This window comes from Tamandua tetradactyla, chromosome 1 (assembly GCF_023851605.1).
Source record: "Tamandua tetradactyla isolate mTamTet1 chromosome 1, mTamTet1.pri, whole genome shotgun sequence".
Classification (NCBI taxonomy): domain Eukaryota; kingdom Metazoa; phylum Chordata; class Mammalia; order Pilosa; family Myrmecophagidae; genus Tamandua; species Tamandua tetradactyla.
Window position 1 is genome coordinate 78,022,482 of NC_135327.1, and position 23,110 is coordinate 78,045,591.

Genomic DNA, 23,110 nt, shown 5'->3' on the forward strand with positions numbered 1-23,110 from the left:
AAAAATTAACTCAAAATGGATCAAAGACCTAAATATAAGAGCCAGGACCATAAAAATCCCAGAAGAAAACATAGGGAGGCATCTTCAGGATTTTATTGTAGGCAATGGTTTCTTAGACTTTACACACAAAGCATGAGAAACAAAAGAAAAAAATAGATAAATGGGATTCCTCAAATCATTAAAAACATTTCTGATTCAAAGGACTTTGTCAAGAAGGTAAAAAGGCAACCTACTTAGTGGGAGCATATCCCATAAGGGTTTAATATCCAGAGTATGTAAAATAAATCTTAAAACTCAACAATAAAAAGACAACCCAGGCAATGCAAGGGTAGCTCAGTGCTAGAATTCTTGCCTGTGATGCAGGAGACCCGGGTTCATTTCCCAGAGACTGAACATGCCAAAAGAAAATTTTTAAATAGGCAAAAGACTTGAATAGACATTTTTCCAAAGACGAAATACAAATGGCTAAAGAACACATGATTACGATGCTCAGCATCTCTAACCATCAGAAAAATGCAAATCAAAAATATAATGACATCATTTCACACCTACTAGAATGGCCACTAATAAAAAACAGAAAACTACAAGTGTTGGAGAGGATATGGAGAAATAAGAACACTCACTCATTGCTGGTGGAATGTAAAATGGATAGGTACTGTGGAAGACAGTTTGACAGTTCCTCATGAAGCTAACTACAGAATTGTCATATGATCTGGCAATCCACTGCTAGGTATATACCCAGAAGAACTAAAAGCAGGGACGTGAACAGACATCTTCACATGGATATTCACAGTAGCATTATACACAACTGCCAAAAGATGGAAGCAACCCAATGTCCATCAATCAATGAATGGCTAAACAAAATGTGGTATATACATATGATGGAATACTATTCAGCTGTAAGAAGAAATGAAGTCCTGATGCATGTAACAACAGGGGTGAACCCTGAGGACATGATGTTGAGTGAAACAAGCCAGACACAGATTGTATGATCTCAGTAATATGAACTAATAATAGCAGGCAAGCTCATAGAATTAGAATCTAGAATATAGGTTACCAGGAGATAGAATGAGGGAAAATGGGGAGCTGGTGCTTAATTTGTGCAGATTTTTTAATTAGGTTGACTGTAAGTGTTTCTAAACAGATAGAGGTGATAGTAGCACATCACTGTGTCTGTAATTAACAGTGTGGAATTATGCATATGAATGTGGTTTTATGGGTAATTTTAGGGTCATCTATGTCACCAGAAGGAAAGCTAGAGGATAAAACATGGGGCTGCATAACACAATGATCGTGTGGTGGACGATGACTACAGTTAATAGTGCAAATATAAGAATGTTCTTTCATGAACTAGACCAAATGTACATCACTATTACAAAGTTTAAAGGAGTGTGGGGGCAGGCCACGGTGGCTCAGCAGGCAAGAATCCTCACCTGCCATGCCAGAGGACCTGGGTTCAATTCCCGGTGCCTGCCCATGTAAAAAAAAAAAAAAAAAAGAGTGTGATATATGGGGAAAAAATATACCTAATGCAAACTACGGATTATCGTGAATAGTAATATTTTAATAGTCTTTCACTACTTATAACAAAGGTACTGCACCAATGCTAAGTTGTCAATAACAGGGGGTATAAAGAGTAAGGGGTTTTTCCTTTTGGAGCAATGAAAATGTTCTAAAATTGACTGTGGTGATGAATGTACAATTCTGTGATTATACCAAAAGCCGTTAATTGTACATTTTGGATGGATTATATGGTGTGTGACTATATGGTGTGATTATAGGTGTGCTTTAAAAAAAAAAATGCTGTGCTTTCTCAATGCAACAAACATTCACTGAGAAGATTCTAAGAGCCAGGCTGTGCGCTGCATCCTAAGGACAGAACATCTATACCCAGACAGAAATTCCTGGCAGTGAAAGAACTTTCCTTCTAGGGAAAGGAGACAATCAAGAGGAAATATACTAACTGTATTAGATGGTCGTCCGTGCAAAGAAGGCAGGTGCCCCAGGCTGAGAGCACGGTTGGAGTGGTAGGTAAGACTGTGTTAAGCAGGGTGTTGGGGCCTGACCCTATTGAGAAGGGCACCTAAGCAGGGACCTAACAGAGGTGAGTGAGCCATCCAAGGACCCTGGTGTCCTTGCAGGAACACTGGTTCCAGAGGGACCAGTGGCTCCCGGTCCCAGCTCTGCAGGCACCGCAGTTGGATTTGGAGAAGAGTGGTTAAGTGCAGGGTGTAGGACTGAAGAAAATGCCCAGTGCAGGGAGTGGGGGTGGGGGCTCCCCTGAATCTATATTGGGGCTGGGACAGCTGTGCCTAAGCAGTACAGGACCATCAACATGTGATCCTTGGTAACACTTCTTCCCCAGAACCTCTTTTTTTTTTATGTTGCATATACATAAAATATCCCATTTTAACCATTTTTAAAGTGTATATATCAGTGCTTTTAGTTCACAGTTTTGTGCTACCATCACCATCATCCATCACCAAAACTACTCTGGTTCTCTCTCTCAGCAGTCACTCCACGCCCCACTCCCCCTCCTCCCAGTCCCGGGTAACCTCTAGCCTACTTTCTGTTTCAATAAATTTGCTTATTCTTTATATTTGATGAGTGGAATGATACAATATTTGTCCTTTCATGTCTGGTTTATTTCACTTAGCAAAATGTTTTCCAGGCTCATCCATGTTGTAGCATGTCTTAGTACTTCATTCCTTTTTCTGGTTGAATAATGTTTCATCGTGTGGACAGACAGTATTTGTTTATCCATTCATCTCTGATGAACCAAGAATCTAAATGGTCTTAGGTAATAGCTGTAAATGCAAATGTCTATAAAGGGAAGAGGATTCAGGAGAGGTAAGGAACTTCTTGCTTTTAGAGTAGGGAGAGTTCAGACAATTTTAAACTAAAAGAGACAAGACTGTTTCCTATCATGAATTTGCAAAATCAAGAGTTAGCACCTAGGTTAGATTTGTGAAAAGTGTGATAATGTGGTTGGTAAGAGACTAAAGTAGTCCCTAAGATTCCCACTTCTGGTGGCCAGAACCGGTGTAACCCCCTTCCCTTGAGAGGGGGGTACAGTGAGTCTGGTAAGGTGGTCACTCCCTGATTAGGCTATGTTACACGCCAAAGGGGTCACTCTTAGTCACTCTTGTGATTGAAGAACGATACATAAGGTGGTTGGTAAATGAAAAGTTACGATTTAAGGGATGATTATGGTTGCTGAATCATTATATATTTTTGCTTTCTGATATACTGAGTGGACAGAGGGAAATACCTGAAATCTGAACTGTAATCCAACTGCCTTCATCTTTGAAAATGATTGTATAGCCTTTGTCTTCTGCTACTGTGATTGTAAAAACACTGTGACTAATGAATAAGCCAAGCCCTGAATCTTGAGGCTTGCTCTTGTGAAGCTTATGTATATAATGGAGAAGCTTTGCCTACCTATAGTTATGCCTAACAGTTACTCCTGGAGAACCTCTTTTGTTGCTCAGATGTGGCCCTCCTCTCTTTAAGCCCAATTCTGCAAGTGAAATCATTGCCCTCCCCTCTACAAGGGACATGACATCCAGAGGTGAAAGGCTCCCTGATGATGTGGAAGATGACTTCCAGAGATGAATTCAGATTGTGAGATCAACAATTTCACCCAGACCAGAAGGGGGCAAAGAAGTGTAATTAATAAAGTATCAGTGGTAGAGAGAGTTCAAATAGAGTCAAGAGGCTACTTAAAGGTTGCTGTTACGCAAGCTTCAGGTAAACCTTGCTACCTATCATAACCTGCCAACCCCCAACCAGGACCATTCCAGCCAATCCTAAAGAACACCTAGGGCAATATATAAGATTCCACAAGGGTTCCATGCACTACAGTAACTTTCCAGAAACCTACAACCTCCAGATGGGTCCCTGGTCGAGATAAGTCCTGAAACCTAGCCCAGCCTCTCCAGAATATCAGATAATTCCATCTCCCTACCCTATATTAGTGACAGACCCTTCCAAAATCAAAAATTTGAAATTGCCATAGCCCAAGAGGTATGGAAAGATCAAAGGTGATAGTGAAATTATACAGAGAAGATAGGACTTAACAAATGAACATGAATGTTGAATCATTAAATTGATAACTCCTTTAGTCTCCAGTATTCTAGAGCAGCTAGAAGTAAAAACCTGCAATTGTGAATTGTAACCCATGTCAAAGTGTGAAATATGTTCTTCAACTAACTGTAGTGCTGTGCTTTGAGATTTTTAGCTTTTTTGTATATGTTATTGTTTACAAAAAAAGAAGTAAAAAAAAAAGTCAATTGTGATGCTAAAAAAGTATTTAAGCCCTTTAGCCGCCTATATTCTGGAGCAGCTAGAAGGGAAACTATGAGTGGACTGTATGGTAGCCCATGACAAAGTCTGGGATCCATCCTGGAACCACTTTTTGAAGAGTGCTTTGAAAACTATTGCTTTTGTATTTCTTTGCTTTATATATATGTTTATTATACAATAAAAAAAGTTACAAAAAATGATTATGGTGATGAATACACAACTAAGTAGTAATATTGTGAGCCACTGACTGTGCATCATGTATGGACTGTGTGTGTGTGTGTGAAGATATGTCAATAAAAATAGTAAAAAAAAAAAAAAACCCTCTCGCAGCAGACTTGAGATTTTCCTGTTGGGTTTGAAGAGTTAGCTGCCACACTGTGGGAGAGCACTTGGCTAGGACCTGAAGGTGGATCTGCAGAAGCTGAGAGTGATCACAGGTCCCACAGCAAGGAAACAAGGGACCTCTGTCCTACAACCACTACTAGGATGTAAATTCTGCCAACACCTGAATGACCTGGGAAGGGACTGACCCCAAGTTCAGATGAGAGCACAACCCAGCCAGCACCTTCATGAAGCTTGTGAGATCTTGAGCAGACAAGCCCCTGTGCCATGCCAGGACTTCCAATCTACAGAATCTATAAGATAATAAATGTGTGTTGTTTTGAGCCAGTATGTTTGTGGGAATTTATTGCATATTAGTAGAAAACTAATGCAGATCAGAACAGAGGGTACAGGTTTTCAGCACTCCTTACATTCCAGACACAAGGTTATGCTGTGTCTCAAATGTCCAACTTAATATTCAAACCACCTTTATATGAGTTAAGTATTATTAGTCCCATGTTTAAAACGAGTTTAAAAACAGGCCACTGGGGAAGCCCTACCTCCTCTCAGCCAGGAATGGACTCTACCAGATCCATGAATATGCATCCTGCTGACACTGCCCCTCTGGCAATACTGAGGTCTTTCATTATCAAGGGGCCACCTTCTCTATACCCACTGGAGATTCTTCTTCTTCCTTGGCCCAGCTTTAATAAGCTGCCATGGACCAAGCCGTTACAGCTACTGATAGTGTGTTGTGATTGCACTCATTAACACAGATCAGCTTATGCTAACAAACCAACCTGAAGAGACAAAGAGATGCTGGGCAGTGAAGAATGACAGAGAAACAAAGAAGCTGAGAGTGTTTGGGGGAAGACCAAAGGGAAGGAAGGGTGTCATTGCCAGGGGGCAAATCAAGCCTGGAGGAGGGGGTGGGAAATTTGCACAACCCTGTTAACAAACAACTTGGAGGTAGACTCGTTTCCTTCCAGATTCAGCTTCTTTCATTCCCCTGGGGGTTCTGGGAGGCCTCTGGTCACTTTCTGCTGTGAATGGTACAGCCTGAAATGTCTTTTTAGCCCTCCACGCTATCTGCCTGAATGACACAGGATGGAGTCACAGGTCTGGTTATTGCCATTTTTGTTTCAAATTGTACTATAAAATGTCCTGTAATGATCAAACTATAAAATGTACAGCTCACACGGGGTTCCTCTCTACCAGGAATTCTCCGGCTTACCTGCCCACTGAGGAACAGCCCCAGCTGTGGTGGTGCTGAAGGAGGGTGGTGGGCGGCTGAAGAAAGGTGGAAAATAGGGATGGCAAGAACCTGTGGCTCTGGGGGACCCAGTGAGACCCACTGCCCTGCTGCCCTACGCCACCACAGAGATTTCTTGTTGTTACTGGACAAAGGCTGAGGATTCTTTAGCCCAATGCACTCAAATGACCAATTCCTGAGACACAAGTGTTTCAAAGAGAAAAAAAAGTTTATTACTAGGCACGTAGTAGGAAAGAAGATCGTCTATCGGCCCCAAAATCTGTCTCCCCAAACTACAGTAATTCTGATAGTTTTATATCATTAAAAGATGGGCAGGTTTTAGGATAATAAGCACAATGGCTCTAGATGATATAATTAGGGGTAATCTAATTATTGAGCATGTGCAGACTGATTACATGCTTAGTTACAGAACATATGTAAGAAAATGGTAGCCTTAATATGATGATGGGCATGATTTTTAGTATTATACTGAGGTATAGATGATTTCCAGGTTAACGTCTAAGCTACTGTGCACGTCAGGCCCATGTTGGTTAGATCCAGTCTCAGTTATCAAGATAATTTTGACATGGAGTACGTTCAATCTGGGCTGACCCACGACCCTTCATTAATACACATTAAAGGGGGACGTCTTTAGTGATTACAAGACTCTAAAGTTGAAAAACTGGATAACTGGTTACAAATGAAGGTTAGTCACAAGATTTTAAACAATCACAGGGGCAGAATATAAGGGCTATACAATCATTATCAGAGATCAAGGCAGCTCGATTACAATTTAGAGATTTCAGGAATTTCCCTCTGTCTACTCCAATATACCAGAAAGCAAAAAGGAATATATAATGATTCAGTAATCAAAATTGTCGCCCAAATCCTAATTTCTCGGTTACACTGTCTCTTTCTGGGGCCTACCCGGGACTGTATCCAGGGCTGCCTTGGCTTTTCTGAGCACAGCCAGGCTGAAGAGGTAGTTGGCGTCCATCCAAACCTGGTCAACATGAACTTGGTATGAAAAAGGAAAGCAGGTCCAGGGATAAAAATCAGTCATTGATTAAACTTTCAAGAGTGGGTTCAGCTAATAGTTATGATGACAAGGGTGCATTTGCAGGTCTGAAACCTAAAACCGCATAGCATCCTATTTCCCATGTTTGAGGAGGCAGTCGAACAAGCTCTGAGACGTATTTAGAGCTCCCTGTCTAGAAGTCTTGGCTGCATGCACACACATCGTAGCCTGAGACCATGTCTGTCCTAGAAGATGGGTAGTATAATGGATGGTGAGTTCTAATTCAAATTACTTTCTGTTGCCAAGAGTCATCATCTAAGTGCTTTTAGCTCACTTTTCAGATCCAAATTTGGAACATTCACAGCAAATACAAAATTATCCACTGATTATCTACTTTCAAAACACAGAGTGTCCTTTATGTTCCCATTTTGAGCTGAAGATCTATTCACTTCAAACATCCTTGTAGTTCATGTGAACTTCTGGTCTGTCTCCAGATGAGAATGCTTGCTGGGTGCCAGCCACTCCAAGGAGCATGCAATTGCTCATGGCGGGACAATGAAACCCCGTTCTCTTTGCTGTTTCCTTCCAGTGAACCTGCTGGTAAATTGGGACCTTAAGCATACACCTGCTGACATGCCAAACAGCTGCAATTATAAAGAGAATGCTAAGTGTAACATTGAGCTTAATTAAAAGTAGTAAACATTAGCAGGCAGTCTAGCACACTAAATAAACTCATCTTCTGATACAGAAGATCTAGGCTTGTAGTGACCCAGGCTTTAAAATGTCACTGGTACTCCAGAAAGCATCTGCAAGCCAAAGCCCACGGCTGGTACTGTACTGGATGCAGAGCAGTTGAGGACGGAGAGAACAGGATGTTCTCTTCTCATTCCACTCTGTGTGTCAGATGTACAAATCTCAGACTTTCAGAAGAAAGAACAAACATCACTCTTAACTAAATCCACCCTTCAGCATTTCTAATTATAGGCCTTGGACTGTGGTCACTTCACAAGAATAAAGGGAGCACTTAAATCAGCAGAAATGGATCCCTGGAATTGTTTCCTGTTAGCCAAGTGTTTATCACAGCACGCTAGGATCCAAGCAGAGACTTCCTACATGGAAGGTGAGAGAATGGGGCAAATCCCTTCTGAGCAAGTATATTAATTTCTAAGCAACTACAACACAAGAGATGAAATCAGGGTAGAGAGCCTCCCTCCTCCAGTAAATAGTAGGCAAAGCATCCTTATACTGCATAATGTAAAAGGAAGGATATGCTTGGACGTATATGTGCCATATGTTAAAAATGTGTCATAACAGTGACTAAATGCAAATATATCAGGGATGGTTCCGTTTGGAGTCTCAAGAGTCTAAGAAGGACACACAATACAAACAATGAACTCCAAGTAAACCATGGACTATAGTTAATAGCGCAATTATAAAAATGTGTTTTCCATCAACAGTGACAAATGCATCACACTAATGCAATGTGTTAACAATAGAGTAGTATATGGAAACTCTGTTTTTTATGCATGACTTTTCTGTAAACCCACAACTGCTTTAATAAAAAAAAAGTTTAATTAAAAAAAAGTGTAAGAAGTAAGCATGTGTCACACTTAGCACTATCTAGGAGGGAAAGGGTCTGGCCATTAGACATATGCATTCTTAGCCTTTGGATCATATACTCTCAAAAGTAGAAACAGATAACGTATCAGGTCAGGAAATAGTATTTCTAAAGTCAAAAAGACTTTCTATTAAAAAAAAAAATAGCCAACATCAGCCCATAAATGAGGACAATCAGAACATGGCATTAATACATGCAATGGAATATTATGCAACCATAAACAGGGATGGAGTTCTGCTACATGCAACAACACAGATGAACCCTGAACCTTAAAAAATGCATATGGAATGAAATAAACCAGGCACAGAGGGCAAATATTGTATGACCTCACAGATAATTAGAATAAACAAACTTATAGAGTAAGAACCTAGAACACAGGTTACCAGGGGATGGGGTAGGGGCAGGGAATGGGGAGTTAATGCTTCAATGATGCAGAGTTTCAACTTGGGGCAATGTTGGTGATGGATGGTGATGATGGCGGCACAACACTGTTAATGTAATTAATAGCAATGCATTATGTATTTTTGTGTGGCTAAAAGAGGAAATTTTAGGATGTATATATGTTACTAGAACAAAAATTTAAAAAAAAAACTCATAGGACTGCATAATACAGTGAACTCTAATGGAAATCATGGACTATAGTTAATAGTACCATGGTAATGCCATTGTTTCATCAATTGTAACGAATGTACCACACGAATGGAAGACATTAGTAATGCTGGTATGGGAACTCTGGATTTTCTGCATGATTTTTCTATAAAGCTACAACTTTTCTTAAGGAAAAAAAAAAAGCTAGATGTAAACTTTTCCATGTAACATCAAATGGTAATTCATTAGAATTTGTAATTTGTTCTCTTTAGACCAATTTGTCGAAAATCATGTCTGCAACCAAGGAACAGCTAAAACACAAGTAAAATATTCAAGATGAGTCTACACAGAGATAGACTCCGTGGAGGCTGCAATTTCTTGGTGTTAAATAACAGGGCATGGCTGAAAAAAAAAAAAAAGAAAAAGAATAAAACAAGCTAAAAAAAACCAACTTAATTCCTTAAAGAAAATGTAAGCTAATTCCTGTCAACCCCATTCTTCTTACAAGGCAATCTTCTCCCCACAACAACTCCAGTCCCCACTCCCAGCTTTCCCTTCACCCTGGACTGCAAGAACTGAGTCTCAGAAGGCTACTGTCTTCCTTCTGTATACTTGCCAGTATAACACTTTCTTCTTATCCAGTCCCAGCTGGTTTTGTTTGACAGGTTGGTTAGTCTCTTCGATCAAACTGTAGGTTCCCTGATAGCAGGACCTTTTTTTTTTTATAGCCTATTATATTATCATCTGTCAGTTTCCCCACGGAGCTATGGGCAGATGCTCAAAGACAGCTTCCTGAGTTAGAATCCTTGAATTAGAGGGTTATTGGAGACCTTCAATCAGCTGCCTTTGAGAAACGAGGCTCCTTGTAAAAACTAAACCAGGACCAAATAAGATTTCAGCGGAAAGCTCCAAACGGGAAGCAGAACTCTGGAGGGTGGGGGCAAGGGTCTGGCTTGGTCCTGAGCCCACCCACAGGCTCTGGATGAACCTCTCTGTGCAAACCTGAAGAGCTCTGGGCCTTACTTGTAGCAAGGATTTCACTTCCTCATTACACTCAGTGACTGAACTTCCCTTCCTGCTGAAGTACCTCCAGCCACAAAAACTGCCTCTTTTCACTGTATGTTGTTCCTTGTTAGTACCCAACATATAGGACCGTGAAAGAACAATCCTGTCCATGTTTGAAGAGGCTCTCATATTTTCCCACATCTCTTCTCCAGGAAAGCATAGACAGTTTGGATACAATGTTGATTTTCCATCTTCAGAGAGGATTTCAGATCAGTCTCATTTCCACAATTACAGCAGTCTAAGACAGTATTTAGCTATTTATTTTAGCAGCCATTACACTGCTGACTCATAAAAACTTTCTTTCAACTGAAACTTCCAAGCCTTCCTCAGTCAGTACATCCTGCCTTCCCTTCCTGTACTGATACAACAGGATTTGAGGATCTAAATATAGGACCTTATACTTATCCACAATAAAATTTAATCTTATGAAACCTGGCCCATTATTAGCTTATCAGGAGCTTTATGGATCCTCATTCTGTCACTCAAAACATTCACTATTCTAGTTTTCTGTCATTTAAGAGAAGTATCTGAGTCAGTTTGGTTGGGACCTAGGAATCCCAGTAGGTGCCCATCCTTTGTGCCATGACCCCGTGGCACACGACTCATGGAACACACTGCAACCCGATACCTCCACGATAATGTCAGGTGGAACATGAGGCTTGGACCTGAACACTTTACATGCCCTAAAGCTGTAATCCAAAACTTTAGATCTTCCCCAAAGCCTGGCACACGGTGTGGAGTAAGGAAATCAGAGAGAGAGTGAGAGAGCAGGAGATGGCCACACACCCAAGTGCATCCTGGCCTTGCTGGTCCAAGTAGTTGCCTGGAGGGGAGGCACTGTCGGAAGGAGAAGGCCTGATGCAAATGTTCAAACAAATGATCATGGTGATGAATACACAACGATGTGATGATATTGTGAGCCACGGATTATAACCAGGTCAAGAATGTTTGTATGTCAAGAATGTTTTTATGTTTGTTTGTTGTTGACAATAAAAATATTAAAAAATTAAAAATTTTTTAAAAAAGAGAAGGACTGAGAGGGAGGGAAAGGTAGAGAGAAGGGAGACTGTTAGCACCATGCAGAGGCCCAGACCCAGCACACAACTAGAAACTTCTAATTGGCTGTTCTGGACTCTGATCAATCAGATCAGTTTTACCTCCTGGATAAAAAGAAAGCAAAGGTGAATTTTACAGCATGTGAATTACATTTCAACTAAAAAAAAAGAGAGAAGGGAGTTGTTTTAGTTTGTAAGCTGCCAGAATGCAACATACCAGAAATGGAACAGCTATTTAAAAGGGAATTTTAGGGCGGGCCATGGTGGCTCAGCAGGAATAGTTCTCGCCTGCCATGCCAGAGACCCGGGTTCGATTTCCAGTGCCTGCCCATGCAAATAAAAATAAATAAATAAAATAAGATAAAAGGGAATTTAAGTTACAAGTTTACAGCTCTAAGGCCATGAAAATGTGCACATGAAGGCACTAGCAAGAGGTTACTTTCACTCAAGAAAGGCTGATGCCTTCTGGAACAGCTCTGTCAGCTGGGAAGGCATCTGGCTGGCATCTGCTGGGGTCTCTGGCTTCCAGACACCTCTGTCAGCTGGGAGGGCAATGGCAACATCTGCTGACTTTCTCTCCTCATTCCATAAGGCTTCCACAGGGGCACCTTCCTTCCGCATCTACAAAGGTCTCTGGCTGTGTGGGCTCCAAAGCTTTTTCCAAAATGTTTCCCTCTTAAAGGGCTCAAGTAAGCAAACCCATCTTGAATGGGTGGAGACGCATCTCCACAGAAACAATCTAAAAGATCCCACCCAGCAATTATTGAATGAGGATTAAAGAATTTGGCTTTTCTGGGGTACAAGACAGTTTCAAACTGGCACAAGGGTGATGGATCAATTGTTACAGCACATCGTTTTCATTCAAATTATGACAAAATATTGAATAGGGAACCAATAGTGAATTCCACTAGAGGCCTTCCTTGCAATCGCTATTTTAGTAATCATAGTTTTATAGGTACAACTAATGCCAGTTACAAACCCACCTAAGTGACCTATGTATTTAGACTAGAATCGCTATCTATAAGCTGAGATATCAAGTGAGATGCTGTAAAACATCTCCATGAAATCCAGATACACTAGCAGGTCCTAGATCACCCAGTCTCACAATTTCCTTAAAGACAATGAGACAACCTGACAGGACTTCAGAGGGGCAAACTCAAATTAGTTCCAAAGGACCACCAAACATCTCTTGAATGATCTATCCCAGATGATTCTCCCAATGGCCCCCACAGAGGCTCTCTGTGGTTGTGGGCAGATGAACCTACTTCCCTCCCATGTTTCACACGTGTCCTCTTAAAATCTGAGCGTGGTAGAGTGCTTGCTTCCTGGCACACTGGCTTCCTCTCCTGTAAACGAGATCATTTGTGATCATCATTACTTTCAGAGCATTTTCCACTAAATTCTCTTAAGGATTCTACCTTTCTAGAAGCCTAGCAGTTGACTCATGGCCATCCTTTCCCACCATCTATTCCTATCTTTCATCCAATCTATCATCCTAATATCTATTACTCACCACCCACTGTATAATAAGTGCTCAAATAGATTATTTCTTTCCAGCCTTATTACAGTATAACCTGGCAAAGTCTACGTCCAGCCTTGCCTGTGGGTCTCCAACCCACCATAGGGAAGTTCTCTTCATTTGACTGAGTCAGCAATAAGCCCCACACCCTGCAAGCCCCTCAGATGCAGGCACAGCTTAATAAGACTAAGGGAGGAGGAAGCCCAGGACACACCCCAGGAGCAAAAGGTGGGTACAGCATAATTAAAAAAAAAAAAAAGTGGGCACAGTCTGCGAAAAGCACTCTGGAAAGCCGTGATTCAACACTGGCTGCATATCAGAATCTCAAGGGAGCTTTTAAAAATGCCTATGCCTCTGTCCCACCCCCAAGCATTCTGATGCAATTGTTCAGGATTCTTTTTTTGGACTCCTCAGGTGATTGTAGAACACAGCCAGGATTAAGAACCAATGACTTAACTTCGGAGCCTCATTCCATTACTCCTTTCTGGTGTGTCCTGGGGGCGGTTGTCAGGTTATCAGAATGGCTTTTCTGGTCAGTTTTAAAATTGCATGTCTGCAAGAAACCTTTTTTTTTTTTTTTTTTTTTTTAAAGAACCTCTATCTCTACAAACACAAAGATTTTGGACTTTTCATCTTTCTTGCTGTCATCAAAAACTTTTACAGACCTAAGGTGGACTGATGGTTCTTTTTTTTTTTTCCTTTCCGTTTTCTTTTTCTGTCAATCTCAGTGGACAAGTCATGTCAGAATCTTTTCCTTCTTGCTCTGAGTTTGTTTCCCAATCTGGCCTGCTGAGACCAATGATCCTTTTGTCTCTTCCAGATTTTTTTTCTTTATTAGAGAAATTGTGGGTTTACAGAACAATTACGCATAAAATACAGGGTTCCCACACCCCGTGACCACCACCTCGCACTGGGGTGGAATATTTGTTACAACTGATGAAAGCACATTTTTATAATTGTACTATTAATTAAAGCCCATAGTTTAACTTAGGGTTTACTGTTTGTGTAGTGTAGTTCCATGGATTCTATAATTTTTTTCTGTTGCCATATATACGCTCCAACATTTCTCCTTTCAATCATATCCAGATAAATATTTCAGTGCTATTAACTGTGCTCACTGTGTGGTGCTATCAGCACCCCCCTCCCTTACCAAACATTTCCATCATTCCAAGTAGGAACCTGTATATTTTAAGACTTAATTTCCCATTCCCTATCCCCACCCCATCCCCTATATTCTATATTCTGACTGTGAGTTCACTTATTGTAATTGTGAGAATAAAACAGTGAGCGCATACAATTTTTGTCCTTTTGTGCCTGGCTTATTTCACTCAACATGATGTCTTCCAGGTTCATGCATGTTGTCGCATGTATCAGGACTTCATTCCTTTTTATAGCTGAGTGATATTCATCATATGAATATACCACATTTTGTTTTCCCATTTATCGGCTGAAGGACACATGGGTTGCTTCCATCTTTTGGCAACTGTGAATAACGCCGCTATGAACATCAGTGTGCAAATATCTGTTCGAGTCCCTGCACTGAATTCTTTGGGACACATGCCCAGAAGCGGGATTGCAGGGGCACACGGTGGTTCTATACTTAGCTTCCTGATGAACTACTAAACTGTCTTGCACAGTGGCTGCACCATTATGCATTCCCACCAGCAGTGAAGGAGTGTTCCCATTTCTCCACATCCTCTCCAGCATCTGTTCTTTTCCTTTTTTATAACAGCAGCCGTTCTACTGGGTTGGAGGTTATACTGCTTTTGATGCTCTTTTAACTTTGGCTTGGTCTGCACACTCCACAGCAAAGTCAAACATTATAGACTCTAAAGGAGGAGAGTGTGGTGGGATGGCCAGATCAGACCACCTTGAGGATGCCTGTCTCTTTAAGCCATTCCTCCAGGACCTCTATCATTACACACCTTCCCAAACTTCCATAAACCACAACGGCTGGTACTCGGGGTGGCATATGGGATTTACTTAGGGAAATTTTACTTTTATTTCTGTGGCAGGGGGAGGCACTATATATATATATATATACTTACTATAATAATTGCTAAAAATCAGTAGACTAAATGGGTTAGAAAGTGCTCAGTTCCTTACCATTTTAGCCCTTGAATAGCTCTTGTCTCTGAGCACAGCCACATCCAGGGTTGTGGTGAGGCGAGTTGGCCTGAGCGGCTTTGAAACTACTCCTCATCTTTGCTAACTCCAGGGTTTCTGAAATTCTATCCTTGTGTTTCTGGTATAGAGGTTTTTCTTCTTTTCTTGTTTCAATAAATTGCTGGTCACTTAAAATCAGTTCTATTCAACTCTATTCTAAAAAACAAGGGTCTGACCCTGCTAATTAGTGCTTGATTAACTGTACAATGAAAAAATCGAAGTCCTATAACCATAAAGGATTTTAATCTGATAATAAATTTCATGTCACTAAAAGAATGCAGGCATGATAAATGCAAATGGAATGATATGAGTTTGGCAATGAGATCCAGAACAGAGACACAGTCTGGCATCTATTATCTCAAAACTCTGGAAACTTCGATTCAGGCTGACACCCGGCTTACTTTCTCAGTTTTGCTTGGACTTGAGTTGCTTGCATATTGTCTATATGCTCAGGACTCTTAAATCTATATATTCTAGCTCTGAGGCTCTCTCCTGAGCACCAGAAGCTAATTCCCTGCAATCCATACTTTCTGGATGTTATACAAGAATTTAAAACTCAATATATGCACAATTGACTTTCTCCACTTACCCTTCTGCTAAATCCTTCTCTAAACCAGCTCTTCTCATGGACTCATGTCTGCTCGATCAGAAACCTCTTTCTTATTTGACTCCCTTCAGCTCCGAATCAGTTCTTTTGGAAAATACTTTGCAAACCCACCACCTTTTCCCCCATCCACATTTCCACTGAGTCAGGCTCTATATTTTTCTCTGACCACAACAATAGCCTTCTCATTTCAGCCTCCACCTCCCATCCAACTTGCTGTAACATCCAACCTGTAGGTATTACCTTGCTATTTGCAGAATCAAGTTTCAACACCTCAAAAGGTCATTCAAGACCCATTTCTTGATGCTTCACTGCAATTTTTCCAACTCAGCTCCTGTCATTTGCCAAGCAGTCTCAACTCTAGCCTCATGGTTCCCCAAATGTACCATACACCTTCACACTTCCATGCTATTTGTTCTGAAACTCATCCTCACCCATCAATGGTCGGCCAAAACTGTTATCCCCTCTCTGGGGCCTTTCTCAACACCATCTCCCAAAGGTCTTTGCTGAACCTCCATTTATATAGCTCTCACAGTGTGCAATATTATTGTCAACTGTCACAGGCACCTGTCTTTCACACCCCTCCACGAACTTAAGAGCAATCCTGCCTCATTCATCTGTGTACAGGCACAGCACCATACCTAGCATGGCTCCTGGCACATCATAAGTGTTTTGTATTAAGCAGGAGTGACATTGCCGTAGGAAGGAAGTTCACCATGGACGGGAAGAAACATTAAATAACATGAACTCAAACAGTACAAAGTGCATTCAGATTAAATGTTAACAAGCAGTGCCGGGGAGGATGCTTTGAAACAGGTGCTCTCACCCGCTGATGGCTAGACTGTATCAACAACAACCTTCAGGGAGAGAAGGCTGGCAGTATTTATTAAAATATAAAGTAAGTATAATCTTTGATCCAGCAATTCTATTTTTAAAAATTCATCCCAACATGAAAATAAGTTCTGGTACATAAAGATATATGTTGTTTACTGCCGCACAGGGGCAAATCCATAACCTCTTTGGCAAAATTCCTGGAACTAGATAGGTAGAGAATTCAGAATTTGGGGGATTAATGAATAAGTTACACATATGCTCTGTATTACATAGTACCACTAGCTAGAATCTGCAGTGAGCTACACAAGACATCATACTAAGTGGAATTTAGAAAAGAATATAAATAGCCTCATGTCTGTTCAAATCCATTCTTGCTGCCAAGTGAATTATTTAAAAATGTGCTTATAGCGCCATTTTAAATTTCAGAATCACAGATAAGGAACCATGGACCTTTGAAAGTACAATAATTATAGGGGAATGCAAAAGTGACTTATGGTATATCCCCAGGGAATACTCTGCAACTGCTGAAAAGAATGAGGGTTGATTTATATACTGATATGGAAGAATAGTCGCAATTTATAGCTAATGAAAAAAGTCATGTTACAGAATATACAGAAAAAGGTCACATTTCAGGGATCTAAAACTGTTAAGTGGAGAATCGCCAGAAAAAAATATTTCTCCCTGTTCTGAGGGCAGGAAAATGGCTCCAACGGACTCCATGAATCTTCACTGACAAAGCCAGCAACAAGAAGCCAGGGAGAACAGAAATTCTGCTTTAGAACATCCTCCCCAGGCTGCTAACCAAAGGGTGGGCCGTCGCAGCAGAAGCACTAGTATGTGGAGAAAGGCTGTGTGGACTGCACCATGAAGGAAGGCCACCCCAACCCTTAGCTCCACTTTTTCATACTGCACATCCTCAAGCCCAAACCCTACTCCAGAGAGAGGCTGGCAGATGGATTTCTGCCACACAGAGGGGAATCTCCATGAAGTCAAGGGTCTGACTCCGGAGCTGCAAGGGGAGACCACACCAGCATTTCCTACTGGACAGCGGCAGCCTCATGTCTCTGAGACCCTGGAACTGACCATAGCATGTCCAACTCAGGCACACAGGCCAAGTGACCGAGGCCACTGGCTCTGTCAAGCTTGCCTCTGGGATCTCAATCTGACACCTGAGAAGAACACTTCACTCACTAACAACATCAATTATCCACAATCTAGGAATGAACCCAGAGCAACAATCACGTGGAGTAATCTGAGTACTTATAGAAAAACAGTCCAATGGAAGACTTGGGAATAGGGACTGAAAATGGCCTGGTCAAAACTGACAGTTGGAAAAGCGCAGTATTGGAACAAACAGCCATGCCCAGGGATGGACACTCACTGTTTTTGGATAGAGTGAGGAACCATGAGCTATATGAGGGCTAGCACGAGCCTCAGCCATCCTTGACTCATGGGGACCCTAAATGTTGGATCTCTCTCCTTTTAGGGGTGTGTGCTGGTTTGAAATTGTTGTGTATCCACAGAAAAGCCATGTTCTTTATCCCTGATTCAGTATTGCTGGATGGGATCTTTTAAGTTGTTTCCAGGGATATGTGACCCATTCAATGGGGGGGGAGGGCTTTTGATTAGGTGGTTTCCACGGAGATGTGTCTCTACCCATTCAAGGTGGAGCTGCTTACCGGAATTCTTTAAGAGGGAAACATTTTGGAAAAAGCTTTAGGGCCCACGCAGTCAGAGACCTTTGGGGATGCAGAAGGAAAATGCCCCTGGGGAAATCCTTTGAAAGGAGAAACCTGGAGACAAAGCCAGCAGCATGTGCCTTCCCAGCCCACAGAGGTGCTTCAGACTCATCAGCCTTTCTTGAATCAAAGTATCTTTCTCTGGAATCAAAGTATCCTTATCTGGATGCCTCAGTTTGGACATTTTAATGGCATCAGAACTGTAAACTTGCAACTTAATAAATCCCTTTTTAAAAGCCATTCTGTTTCCGATATGTTACATTTTGGCAGCATTGACAAACTAAGACAGGGTCTGTCTGGAAATCACAGGTATTCAATATTAGTATATGAGATGAATGAATGAATGACTCTAATAGGTGCTATTAATTCTGTTCAACATATCCTATCTTCCTTCCTTGAATAGGTGAAGAAAATGTTTTTCATCCATATATTCCCTTCCATTCTCTCCCTTGAGCCAGGCGTTGTGTGGATTCCTTCACATTTCGGTGAAGTTATCTTCAAAAGTTTCCCCTATATACTTGATTCAGATCTGACCCAACAATTCAAATTTGCACACCCAGAACCCAAGTGCCCTGCTTCTCTGATGCATCCACATGGCAGCGAGAGGTGTGACCATTATATAAAAGACCCCTGAGCCATAGGCTAGCACGGCCGACTGTGCTGAAAGGTCCAACCACTACTCACACCTAGGCTCATCCGAGGAGCGTAGTTCCAGACCTTACCGAGACTCCACCAGCATTCCTTGAGGCGCTGGGCTGGATAGCCAAACACGGGCAACTGGGCAAATCTTTCAAACAGCGCACCCGCCTAAGACAGAGACGACGCCTTTAGCTGCCCCGCTGCTCAATGACGGGTAAGGGTTAGCGCTTATACTTGCTTGCCCTGACCTAAGACAGGCACAGTCCCCCCAAGGCAGGCCTTTCTTGTCAGCCGATCCTTGGTGTTTAAAAATAAAAAAGGGGGACCTGTGGGGAGCTGCCTAGGGCATCGGTGATCTGTCGGCCATTTCGTATCCTGAAGCCATCTTATGTACTAACCCAGTTAAGTTTCTATTTCTTCACTTCTGCTCTGCCCTTCTCGTAAATCAGCTGACCTACTAGAGCACCAGGGACTTTTCCGTATTTCCTTTTAAATCAGCCTATAGTATCATAGAGCTCTTCCACATCAGCATTTACTCACTTCCTCCTTTCCTTTAGTATAAATACCCTCAACCTGCCCTCAATAAATGAGACTTGATCAGAAAAAAAAAAAAAAAAAAGACCCCTGAGGATGCTGAGGGTATCAGGGTAGATGGCTCAACATCTCCAGGTGTTGGGTATTTCATCTGTACACTAGGGAGTTTCTTAAACTGCTCTCAACTTTCTAATAGAAGAGGGGTAAATCAGGGACCACAGTTGGGTCAAACCTTTTCCACCTGTCAGCTCTCCAGAGAGCCACTGGGTTATTCTCACTTTTATATCACTGGGATCCAGTCAAGAAGAGTCAACTCACTTTTAACCTGCCCTCAATTTTCTGGGAGGAATAGCAGATTTATTTCTAGTAATCAAGAATGGGAAACTAAGCCATCTAAGCCATCAGCTTTTTCTGTCTTGCTTAAACACACATGAAGATAGTCATCTGAATAAACATCCATGCACCTGCCTGCCAGAAAACTACAGCTTAGCAACTAATAAGATGTTTGAGGAACCCTGAAATCTGCAACAGCAGCTGGTACCAGGCTACAAAGATTCATGTAGACTGACTATGAGGTTTAATACCTTTTTTTCCACTGCCATGTCAGGACCTGCAGGAGAAAGACTCATGGCTTTGAAATAAAACATTAGGTGGTTGCTTTGTACTTGGCAAGCAGATTAGACCCTTAATGAGCTAAAATCCAACTCACATTTGTCTGCTTGTCTCTAGCTCCAACACATGAGTCTGTTTGGTCATTCTTTTCTTATTCTCTAAGAATATTCTCTTCAGCCAGACAGAGAGTGTCATGGAAAAAGCAAGAAGAGACATTAGAGATGAACAAGCACAGAAAACTGGAGCCCAGAGAGGTAAAGAGATTTGCCCAGCATCACACAGCGACCTAATGGCAGAGCTGGACTAGAGAAGGTCTCTTGATTTTCAGCTCCTAACATACTTTCCATCATCCAGAACGTCACCCAAATCCCTCTTTTCTTCTCTGTCCCTCCTCTAGCCCACCACTTGTTTCGGTTATGAAATGTACCCTGAATGCCTCCTCTGTGCCAGGCACTGTGTTAGCACAGACAACATAAAAATCAGTAAGACAGAAGCCATGCCTTCAACCAACTCAGACCAGCATGGTGAGTCAACATGAGACATTAACACATTGTTTCACGAATGTAGTAGATCCAGTGATGGAGTATATACTCCATCAGCACCAAAGAGAGGCACCCCTTCTACTGAAAGGGAGGGAAGAGAGAGAGCCCATTATCGGAAGCTTTCTGGAGGAGATTATACTGTTTTGAAAGAAATGCAGGACATCAATGGGGGGAAAAATGTGAAAAGGAGCTCTGAGGAAGGCAAGCACCATGAGCCGAGATAAGGAAACATAGGAAAGCATGGGGTACATGGGAGACAAGCATTAGTAACTGTTGCTAGAACATGAGATGTGAACCCAGGAGGGGAGAGGTGTTGTCAGGTGGGAGCCTAAACCACTGAGCAGCCTGGACGTCATAAGTAGACAATGAGTCGCCTACAGGCTTTTAGGAAGGGAAAGCGACGTCCTAAGATTTGTGTTTTAAGATGGATCGCTCTGGTCCATAGTGTGAAAGGCAGTTTAAGGGGAGAAAGATTAGTTTTGGGGAAAACCAGTTAGAAGACTGTTACCAAGCACAGATGAGGGAGGATGGTGGCCACATTTTAAGGCCAAAATTAAAGCAACAGAAAGGAGGTTAAGCCAAGGCAGAGAGCCTGGAGGGATTCCTAGGTTTGGGGATCTAGATAATGGAAGGCTCTCGTTACTAAGAGAGGGAGGAGGTGGTGGCAGGTGGGGGTGTGCAAGTCTGTGTGTTTGTGCAGATGAGTTCAGCTCTGACAAACTGGCCTATCCAAACAGAGATGCCCAGCCAGCCGCTGAGAAACTGACTCCAAAACTGAGGCAAAAGTCCAGGCTGAAGATAGAAAATGGGGGCCATGGACAGTTGAATCCGTGGGAGTGGAGGAGAATGTGCAAGACCCCTGTCAGGTGAGTAGAGCAGTGGCTCAAGGATGATTAAGAAATGGGAGAGGAGGAAATCACAAAAGGGCTGAGAAAAAAAGCAGAAGATCCAGGAGAGAGAATGATCCAAGAAGTTATGGGAATAGATAATCCCAAGAAGAAAAGAGAAGTCAATAGCATCCAACACAGGGAGGTCTGTGATAATGACTGAACAGTGAACGCTGATTTGGCATGGCCTGTAACAGTTCAGGGAAGAAGCCAGGGGAAAACTGCAAGTGGAGACAAATCTGACAAGGAAAGGAAGACAGTGGTAGCCGAAGGGGTATAGGATGAGGAGAGCTTATTTTTTTTTAGGACTGGGGAGACAAGTATGCTTTACACAGAGGGGGGAAAAGGGGCAACTGAGAAAAAAAGGACATGGCAAGAAGGTAGAACTGACAATTCCTACTTCTCACTGGACTAAATATTTATATGTTCTCTCCCCAACACCCAAACCCAGCTCTAATTTCTGAAAGCAGAAATCATGTGCGCATGGGTTCTGGGGCCAGACTGCGTGGGTGTGAATCCCAATTTACCAGTGACAGGTTACAGAGGTATAGGTTAGAAAAAGCATTCATCCTCTCCCTACCTAAACATCTTTGAAAACTGAGATCAGAAATGAGCCCATTCATAGGGCAGGCGGGAGGATTAAATGAGTTTATTCACGAACTTGCTTAGAAAACCGAATGGCACAAAGGGCTCGGTAAGCATCGGCTCTAGTTATTCACAATATATGTGTTTCAATTCCCTCACGATTGCCTGGCACAGCTGGCGGTCTCAGTCTCAGTTACACTGGGGGGAAAGTTCAGGAAGAGCGCTGCTCCATGCTGGTCTGAAGGGAGCAACGGGGGGACCTTGGGGGGACTCCTGGGGTGCGGGGAGAGTCAGGGCTCTGTGGTCCTGCTGTCCTCCCCACGTGACGTTCTACCACTGTTAACTCTGGAGGGCCCTGAGTTCCCTCATCCTCACTCTTGGAAAGGCACATGAGAGTAAGCCCTGTGCACAGACATCACCCCACCTTTCCTTCCCCTAGCCTCCTCCCATTCTCCAACCGCCCTAAGGCCACACCCTCCCTGCGGCCACACCCCCAAGGCCACACCCTCCCTGCGGCCACACCCCCAAGGCCACACCCTCCTTCTGAAGCTACACCCTCCCACATAAGCCAGCTGCCCCCAGGAGAGCCTGGAGCGGACTGCAGAGCCCTGGGGCTGGAAATCTTAGAGCCAGAAATCTCAGCAGAAAGAGCAACATTTCTCAAAGACAGCACAGATGCTGCTCCAATCCAAGAGGCCCCACCACCGCACATGCAATCGGCTACTTATGGTGCATGCCCTGTGGCCACTCAGGCACCAAGAAGCCCCCAGGAAACCTGAGGCAGACACTGGAGGCAGCTGGGAAGGAAGGACTCTACAAATAAGTCTTCAACAGGAGGCCACCGGCGAGATCTGTTCACCTCTTCAGCTCCTCTGTTTCTGCAATCAGAGGTCTGAGCTGGTCACCTCTGGACACTGGCCCACGGACCCTCTCCAAACTTCAGTGTGCTCACATCTACCAGAACCACGTTACAAATTCTAACGATGACATTTACATTACAGACCTTCTCAGAGTCTCTACTCCCTGCCTCACACACCGTCTTGCCTAACCCTCACAGAAACCCAAAGCTACCATTTCCTCAATATAAAAGAGAACTAAAGGGCGGTGGCTCAGCAGGCAGAGTTCTTGCCTGCCAGGTGGGAGACCCAGGTTCAATTCCCAATGTCTGCCCATGCAAAATAAAAAAGAGAGAGAGAGAACTAAAGCCTGCCCAAGACACTCAGCTGG

The 23,110-nt window shown here is 42.6% G+C and overlaps 1 protein-coding gene and 1 long non-coding RNA gene across 3 annotated transcripts in view; one reads left to right on the forward strand and one right to left on the reverse strand.

The window, feature by feature from the left end:
* Positions 1-23,110, reverse strand: part of VOPP1 (VOPP1 WW domain binding protein) — a 140,537-nt gene that overhangs the window by 32,930 nt on the left and 84,497 nt on the right. The window lies entirely within an intron of this gene.
* On the forward strand, positions 8,922-21,271 carry LOC143649023 (uncharacterized). Its single transcript, XR_013158907.1, has 4 exons — positions 8,922-9,010; positions 12,780-12,969; positions 20,267-20,393; positions 21,149-21,271. It is a non-coding gene; the product is annotated as an uncharacterized LOC143649023 (long non-coding RNA).